We start from the raw sequence: 9,796 nt of genomic DNA on the forward strand, positions 1-9,796 counted from the left end.
TGCTTCTCTGTTCCAGTTTTGAAAGACACAAAACAAAAATAGAGCTAATTTTAACTGTGCTTCCTGTACTAATGTAACCTTGACACATAACACTTGGCATGCTTTTTCTGATCAAATGCTCTTGTGAAAAAACAGCTTATAAAATGCAGAAGTGATCTTCAATAATGTGGCTGTGAAACACAACTCCATAGTTCCCTCATCTTTTCCGGGTCCGGTCAACTAGGTCCAGCCAATAAATTACAGCAGGTGTTTCCTATGCATGCATGCATATAGAATACTGAAAGCTATTGAAATCAGTTCAAGAGGACAGTGGAGGAAGAGGAAGAATAATGGAGGGAATGAACCAAAATGGGTATAACTTATATATATATATATATATATGGAAATGAAATTCCCTGTGTAATTATCACATATTAGTAGAAGCTCTTTTAAATTTTTTCCTGGAAAAATTGGCCTGGTAAGCCAAAAACCTTCAGATATGCAACACCACAACTCTGAACCTGTTCTCTAACAAGTGAACACCAACTCAGACAAAGCATAGCCAAATACCAACACTTCAATAAAAAATACAAATTTTTTTCTTTGAATTTGTTTTCCTGTTAAAAAAATGATTTCTTAATTTGCAATCTATTCACATTGTTTCTCATTTCCCAAATTATGCTCTATTTCTCTGTATGCTCTCTCTTCCTCTTATCTCTTAAACCTAGCTCTCCCTCTATCATCCTAATCCTCACGGTACCAAATCCTTATCCCTTATCCTACTCAATTTCTACTTCTTATACTGTATAACCAGTGTTAAGCTCCCAGAATTTCATCCTAGGAACCAGAGATTTGTTCCCATACAATCTTATTGGGGAGATGTAATTGTTCCTGTTTCTTATTTAAATATTTGGTTTATTACTGAATCTCTGACCTTGTTATTGCAGAGTGTCTCCACATACTGGAGAAAGTAAAAGAGAAACTTAGTCCAACAGATGCTTAAATGGATTTCAAAGATAATGAATTAACTGAATTGTCTGATACAGAATTCAGAAGCATATGGTCAAATTTGATACATGACATCAAAGAAGATTCAAATAAAGGGATAAGTGGAATTAGGAAATCATTTCAGGACATAGACAAGAAAGTCAGCAACATAGATGTGAAATTCAGTAAGAAAATAGAAATTATGAAAAAAAGTAGAAATAAAACTCCAAACCACTGAAGATAGTACTATCAACAGACATGACCAAGGCAAAGTAAAAATCTGAGATGTAGGACAAGATTGATGAGATATTGTACTCAGTCAATCTCAAAGAAAAAAATGTGTTCTCAGATCACAAAATGTAAGAACTCTGGGAAATGAACAAAAGGGAGAAAGAAAGAACTGAAACACAAATGAAAGTCATATTCAATACAATCATAGAAGAAAGTTTCCCAAGTCAATGTAATGATACAGAAACCTATGAACAGGAGGCATTTCAAACTCTGAGTTGACATGATCAGAAAAGCAATCCACATCATATCAATTAAAATGACAAGGTAGAGAAGAAAAAAAGGATAATGAAAGCTGCAAGATCAAAACCCAGCTCATATACAGAGATAATCACACAGGAATCACCTCAGACCCCTTAGCACAAAGTGTAATTGCCAAGAAAGCATGGAGCAATATAATTCAAGCTGTGAGAAATAATTACCAACCAAGAATACTGTATCCAGCTAAGCTATCATTCAATATTGAAAGAGTATTAAAAACATGACATGATAAGGATAAGCTAATAAATTTCACGTTAACCAAGCCAACATTTGAGAAGATATTTAACAGTACATTTCGCCCAAAAGAGGAAGAAAAACAATCACAAAAATAAGAGGCTAGGAAAGCCAAAAAGGGAATTGGTGAACCCATGAAAGTTAGGAAAGTATCAAGCATGATTAACTCAGAAATCCAACAAGACCTGAAGATGAACAATGGCAAAAGAGTAATTGCCCTAGATTCAATCTGGAAAAGAAAACCAACATAAATGTAGATATCAATAAATAAATCTCAAAATAACACCTCAAAACCAAAGATACCCAAAACTAAAAGGAAAAATAGGAAAAAGATATGTCAGGCATGTTGAACTTGAAAGCAAGCAAGCAGGAAGAGCTATTCTCATATTAGAGAAAGAAGATTTTAAGCAAATATCAGTCAGAAGAGATGAAGAAGTTTACGTATGAATAAAAGGAAAAATACAGCAAGAAAATAAAATGATTCTAAATTCATATGCACCAAATATTGGTTCAACGAAGTTCATTAAACACTTCTGAGCATGATGGAAAAATAGGTCCAGATACATCAGAAGTATGAAATCTCAACATATCCCTCTCATCAACAGACAATATATCTAGACAAAAATCCAAATACCCTAGTACTAAACAATGACATGGGTGAACTGGAATTAGAGACATCTATAGAGCATTTTTACTATAGCAGCAGACTACACATGTTTCTAAGCAGCCCAAAGAACTTTCTCCAAAATAGATCACGTCTTAGGTTATGAAGCAAATCTAAAGTACAACATTATGTAGAATAATGCCTTGAATCCTAACACACCACAATGGGATAAAATTAGAAATAAATGTCAAGAAAAACTACAAAAATCATTCAAGCCTATAAAGATAGAACATCACACTTCTGAAAGATCAATGGGTCATTGAGGAATAATTTTTTTTATTTTTCTGATGGGGTACATTGTGTCATTTACAAAAGTTCTTACAGTATATCAAATATATCATAACTGAATTCACCCCTTCCATCATTCTCCTTTTCCCACCACCTTGCCCCATTCCTAGAATAGTTTAAACATGTCTCACTTTTCCATTTATATACATGTATACACAGTATGAAATTCCTAGATTAAAATGAAAATGAAAACACAACTTACCAGAACCTGTGGTACACAGCCAAGGCAGTCTTAAAAGCGATGTTTAAAGCTATGAGTATCTATATCAGAAACTCTGTGAGATCTTAAATAACCTAATCATATACCTCAAATTCAGAAAAACAAGAAGAAGCCAACCCCAAAAGTAGAAGATAGGAAGAAATTATAAAAATTAGGGCAGAAATTAATAAAACGGAAAACTGAAGTACAATACAATGAATCAAAGAAACAAAAACTAGGTTCTTTGAAAATATTTTTTAAATAATCAAACCTTTAGCCAAACTAGCCAAAGAATAGAGAAGGCCCAAGTTAATAAAATTAGAGATGAAAAAGAAAATATTACAATGGCAACCAATGAAATTCAGAAGTTGATACAAGAATGTTGTGTGAATATTTTGAAAACCTATTTTATAGCAAACTATAAAGTCATGAAGAAATTGGTAAATTTCTCAGCATGTAGGACCCACCAAAATTGAACCAAGAGGACATACAAATTCAAATCAATAACAAGCAATGAGATTGAAACAGTTATAAAGAACCTCCCAAAAAAAAAGCCTAGGTCCAGATAGTTTAACTGCTGAATATGGAAAAAACATTGCTCCTCAAAGTATTCCAAAAAGTACAAAGGGAAGGAATACTACCAAATTCATTCTATGAAACCGGTAACCTAAAACTGAAACCAGATAATGATGCATCAAAAAAAGAGAGTAATATGGCAATATCCCTGATGAAAACAGTTGCAAAAATCCTCAACATAATACTTGCCAATGCAATTCAACAACACATTGAAAAGAAACATCGCCATGAACTCTAAACAAACAAAATCTGCCACAGAAGGTGGGTTTGCCAGCTCCCTCCAGTGAACTTTGAATGAACAAATGCTGCAACAGTGGCTGACATGCAGGATGCTCCACTGGAGAATTGAGGAAGGGCAGTTCCCAGCACAAACTTTGAAAACAAAGCCTGTGACTGTAGCTGGGTTGTAGGAATCTCAAGCCGAGCAGAGGGGAGGGGCAGGTTTCCCCAAGAACTCTAAATAAACAAAGCCTGTAGGAGTATGTGTGTGTGATGTCTTCCCCCTGGAAATGTCAATAAATAAATTCTGCAACAGCAGCCAGCTGGCAGTAGGTGGCAGGTGAGTGACAACCTGAAACAGAGCATAGAGTGGTTCTCCTTAGCAAATCACTTGGTGAGACAATGACAGTGCTATTACTTAAACACCAATACCAGGACTGGATGTTGAAGGAGCAACACCACAACTACTAAGACTGAAACGTCATGGTTTCTGGACCTGAAATCTTTATTCTTGTATAGTTTTATATATCTTTTCTATTTTTTAATTATTTTTCTTTTATTGTTATTATTATTATTATTATTATTATTACTTTTTTTCTTTTTTCTTTTGGTGAGACAATGACAGAACTGCTACTCAAACACCAACACCAGCATTGGATACTGAAGGAGTGACACCAGAATTATTAAGACTATGACTTTTTTGCATCTGAACCTGGAATTTTTTCTTTGTTTTTTTTTATTTCTCAACACTTCTTTTTTCTCTTTCTCTCTAATGCTTGTTAAGTTCACTGTTGATTAGTATACTATCTGTTCCTGTTAATTTCTTTGGTTCTCTATTTTTTTTGCTCTCTTTTCCCTCTTACTTTTCAATTCTACATAAAATTATTTTTATTATTACACAGTAGGTATTACTAAATTACACACAGTTCAGGGACAGTAACAGCACCAAGTGGAATGATGGGAAGATGGGAAAAGGATGGAAACCATTTTCCCCCCAATAACAAAGTAGTACAAGAACCAGAGGAAAATGAAGAAAATAGATACTCAGATTCAGACTCCAACAAAACAAAGAGAAACTGTACTAAGGAACAAAACGAAGCCCACAAGAACATCCTGAAAGAAGATAACTTGCAAGTAATCAATGAGAATTTCATAGAGATGATACTCGATATGTTCAACCAAAATGTACAGGAGGCACTCAAGAAATTCCAAGACAACAAAAATAAAGAATATTATAAAGCACAAGAACAAATAAAATAAACCACAGAAGCCCTGTATAAACACAAAAGTGAAACAAAGAGCACCTAAAATAGAGAGATAAATGAACTCAGGGAGTAATTTGACAATATTAAAGAGGGAGTGACTCATGATATGGAAAACCTCAGAAAAAAGAATGAAACCGAAATATAAAACAAAATGTAAGGACACTCCAGCAGACTAGAACAGAGGACAGAATCTCAGAACTAAAAGACGAAATGGTATTTAAAGGAAAAACTGAAGAACGACTAGTCAGACAACTCAAGACCTGTGAAAAGTCTTGGCAAATCTGACTAAAATTAGGAAAGAAAAAACTCAAATCAGTAAAATCAGAAATGCAAATGGGGAGATAACAAGAAACACCACCAAAATCCAGGAACACATCAGAGAGCCAGTTCTTTAATAAATTTGAAAAATTTTAAGAAATGGAAAGATTTCTAGATACTTATGACCATTCAAAACTGAAACAAGAGGACATTAATCACCTGAATAGATCTATAACACAAAACAAAACTGAAGCTGCAATTAAGAGTCTCCCAAAAAAGAAAAGTCCAGGACTTGAGGGATTCACTGCTAAATTATATCAGACATTTAAAAAAGAAGTAATACCAACCCTCCTTAAACTGTTCCATGAAATATAAAGGGAAGGAGGACTGCCTAACTTGTTTTATGAAGCCAGTATTACACTCATCCCCAAACCAGGCAAAGACACCTTCAAACCTTCAAAAAGGAGGAGTATAGGCCAATTTCCTTAATGAATATAAACACAAAAATCCTCAATAAAATAATGGCAAACTGAATTCAACAACACTTCAGAAAGATCATTCATCACGACCAAGTTGGGTTCATTCCAGGAATGCAGGGGTTGTTCAACATATGCACCTCAATAAATGTAATACCATACATTAATAGAAGCAAAGACAAAAACCAGTTGATCATCTCAGTAGATGCAGATAAAGCCTTTGACAAGATCCAACATCCCTTCATGATAAAAGCTCTAAGAAAAGTAGGAATAGAAGAAATGTACCTCAACATTGTAAAGACTATATATGACAAACCTACAGCCAACATGATATTTAAGAGATGTAAATTACTCACTATTTTATTAGTATTTTGAAAGAAACCAAGATATTAATGAGACGAGATACAAGCAAAATTTTTGCTCTCATATAATAGTGAGAGTCCTAGTAATAGTTTTGTGGGATGTAAGTTTTAAGTTTGCATCTCTTTTTAAGGAGCACAAACCTAACTGGAGGATGTATTCTCCAGAAAACATTATTTTGTTAGGCCCTTGGTAAGCACAGCCTGTCTTGGGTCTTGATAAGGGCTCGTGGAATGGCAATACAAATAATCTCAATACTAATGGGAGCAATCATTTCACTTAGGACAGCATATCAGTCAGGAAGATAGATCCTATGTTCACCCAGCAAATTGCTCCTTGGTCAGATTCAGTGGTGTATGTTACCAGATTCAGAACAGTGAAAGTTCTACAGCGCTGAGAATTGTTATCTGATAGGCTCCCTGAAAAAACTGAGTTTAATTTCTATTAATTGATAAAAATCAAACAGGAAGAAAAATATGTATTTTAAAAGGCATATGAAAAGTACTAGAAATTTAAAATTATATGTATCTCTCTTACGGAAGATCTTTTCTCTGTCACTTTTCTCTGTTGATTTTCCTCTCTTGCCACTACCATTGTACTTTAGATCATCTTTCTTATAAGTACATCTCCAAATACCAATATTTTTAATGTTCTTGCCAAAAGGAAATGACAAAAGTTTAAGTTGACGGCTATGTGGGGTTGAAGATGAAGTAGTATATTTATGAATCAAACTATTACCCGATGCTTCAGAAATATGTAGAAATATTATGATCATAAAACTAAATTTAAAAATTAAAAATTCAGACAAATACGTATATTTATTTATATTTTCATGTATAACTATAGTTCTAACATAGTGCCTACTGATAAGAGGAATAGCTAAAGTTGTCTAAAAATGAAAATCATTTAAAAGAATGATAGAAATAAACATGCATCTCTTTCCTTTATTACAGCTGTCATTTCTTTTTCTCATTTTAAGTTTTGGTGGCTAAGAAGACTAAGTGCCATGGTGAGGGACAGAAAATCTGTGCACAGGCTCAGAGAAGGAAGATCTTACACTGATCAAACTTCATGAGGTCAACAATCTTTATTGAGTAAACCTTTTTTTGAGATTTAATCATCTTTACTTCATAAAGAAAACATATATATTTTTTAAAAAGGAGCGGACAAGGAGAAATAGAAATTCCATTGTGATGACACAGAGACTTGAAATTCCATCTATCACTACTGGTTCATCCTCTTCCTCATCTTCTCTGGTGAGTATTTGGACTCTGTTCTTCAATGCAAAGACTGGTGATTAGTGGTCACTGATTGGAAATACCTTTTCAGGAAGACCCACAACATCTTCCAAGATCTTAGTAGGGCAAGGTATGGAATGAAATTCAAAGTGTCCATCCTCTGATTTCTTCTTTGACTATAGCTCCTGGATTCTTTTCTCAATTTCCAAATCAAAGTCAACAGGCTCAGCAGGTGGTTTCACATGGGGTTTCTTGAGTAAGATGTGCCTACCTTCAAGAATTCTAGGATCAAGTTCCCATGCTTTGACTTGGTTTTGTTGCATTTTCTCAACCTCATCCGCCTCTTGTTCTGCTGCACTTTTGCAAGTCACAGGCCTTGAGAGACATTTGGTTTGCAGCACAGGAATCTGTGGGTCTCTGGAGATCTTAGTCACAGATTTAGAGGGTAATAGACTAATATCTTCCTTCTTGCTTCTCAAATTGTATCTTTCAAGTTTTTCTTTATGGGAGGCTTTAACCCACTGTGCAAGAAGCACATATGTACAAGCTGCTTCATCAAATGCTCTCTTCTTTCCTTGGGACAGGTTGAAAGGTTTCATAATGGTACATCTTTTAGTCACTTGGGCAGGAAATGGAGGATAATTTTGCAGTTCAGATATAAAGTTCCTTATACTCTTCCTGGTTCTTAGGATGTTGTTTGATTCACTTATCTGTGCGGAAGTAGAAGTCTACAGGTTTGGTTACCTGGCTAACTGATTTTTTCATGAGCTGCCCTGCTCCTTCAAGAGCAAGTTTCTTAGATTCTTCATTTTTTTCCACCTCTCTACCTCCTTATGCTGAATTTTCATTCTCTTCTCCATCTCTTTGTCCTCAGTCCTTTTCAAAACCTTCTGCCTACAGGTGGCACACAAGGCCCATAATGTCTGCCCTTGGTTTTCTCTGGGGAAGATTCATTCCTTTTGGAACTATATTGAACTCTACATTCTTCCTCTTCCTTTGGCTTCTTTACTTTCATTTTTTTGGAAGGTGGAATTTCACTGATCATTTCAGGAGTGGCACATCTCTTTGCTTTCATTTGAACATTGCATTTTTCTTTCTGATCCAAATCCTTCTGAGTAATGAGTCTAACAGATCTTCTTTGAGGCTGGTCTGGAACATTTCTTGATATGGTTCCCTCAACTTCCAGGGAAGAACAAGGATTTGATGGAATAGAATGTTCTATAAGATTTTCTTTCCCTTTGTAGTATGTATTACTAACTGGTTTCAGAGGTTTGACACTATCTTACTGAATTTTAGCATTTCTCAATTATGTTTTGCTTTGAAAAAGCTCTTGTAGACCATTCTTCCCAGAAAAGTTATTCTCTAAACTGGCCTTCTTGTCAAACCATGAATCTACATTTTCAGTATCTTCCTCAGCATCCCCAGATGTAAAATTGATGAAGTACATCGAGGCATCAAAGAAATAAGTGTTTGAAACCTGTGACATTATCCCACCCTTTTAGCAGATGAACACGTTTTTCCTATATTTGTGCCACTTTTCTCAAGAGGTCACCTGTGTCTTAAAATCACTCTATCCAGTCCACTTGCATACAGCCTTGTCTTAAAGTTGTAATTTACTCTTTCACATATCCTCTGAAATCTTGAAGTCTGTCAGATACTTAATAAGAATCTTGCCTCATTTCGCCTCAGCTCTGACATCCAAGCCCTGGAAGTCTCTGAGTGGATCTTTTGTTTCTGTGTGTCTTCGTTTTTTTAAAGACAAAAATGCTGATTTCTTTTCAGAAATTTAGTAGTCTAATATGCACAACCTTTCAACTAAATACATTCTATCTATATATTAGTGTATGGTTTAATGAATTCTATTCATTCCTTTGTGCAATCTATGGATGCCCAGATGATGAGGTGATTCCTTTTGCCTGGCCCACACTGTGATGAGGCAACAAGGCAAAGCTTCAAGACTGGGATATCAATTCAAGACCTGGATTGCTGGAATAAGTAGAGGTATCCAAGAAGGATTGTTAAGTTGATTCCAGAGACAAATATGATTTGAAGTTCCAAGTGGAAATATGCCTGAAAAGAGAAAAAAATGCATTAGAAAAGTTACTTTGAAAATTAGATTAAATATGATTAGGAGCAGAAAACTGGAGTGATCTATAGACATTGAATCTTTATATGAATTTAATTGGAAAGTTATTTTGACTAAAATGCTGAACATGGCCATACATTCAAAGCCACAAAGCCCTCCTTTCCAAAAGTAGTCTTTTCATCAGAATGTCATTTATCAAGTATCCAAGTGGCTGCTTTAAACCACATGTAATCATTCCATCTGCTTACTAAGTAGTTGTTTTGGTTCCCTTTCCTTTGATATATATGAGAGGTAAATGGCATTCTGCCAACTACTGCAACAGACCCGTTCTGAAACTGCATTTCTTATTTTTGAAATATCTACTACATGCCATGTACTGTTGTAGGCCATGGTGACACAGAAGTGTAAAACAAAATTA

The 9,796-nt window shown here is 34.8% G+C and overlaps 1 pseudogene; it reads right to left on the reverse strand.

The window, feature by feature from the left end:
* Positions 1–7,177: 7,177 nt before the first annotated feature.
* LOC109702686 (targeting protein for Xklp2 pseudogene) lies at positions 7,178–8,778 on the reverse strand (annotated as a pseudogene).
* Between the last annotated feature and the right edge of the window lie 1,018 nt (positions 8,779–9,796).

Source organism: Castor canadensis, chromosome 18 (genome assembly GCF_047511655.1).
Source record: "Castor canadensis chromosome 18, mCasCan1.hap1v2, whole genome shotgun sequence".
Taxonomy (NCBI): domain Eukaryota; kingdom Metazoa; phylum Chordata; class Mammalia; order Rodentia; family Castoridae; genus Castor; species Castor canadensis.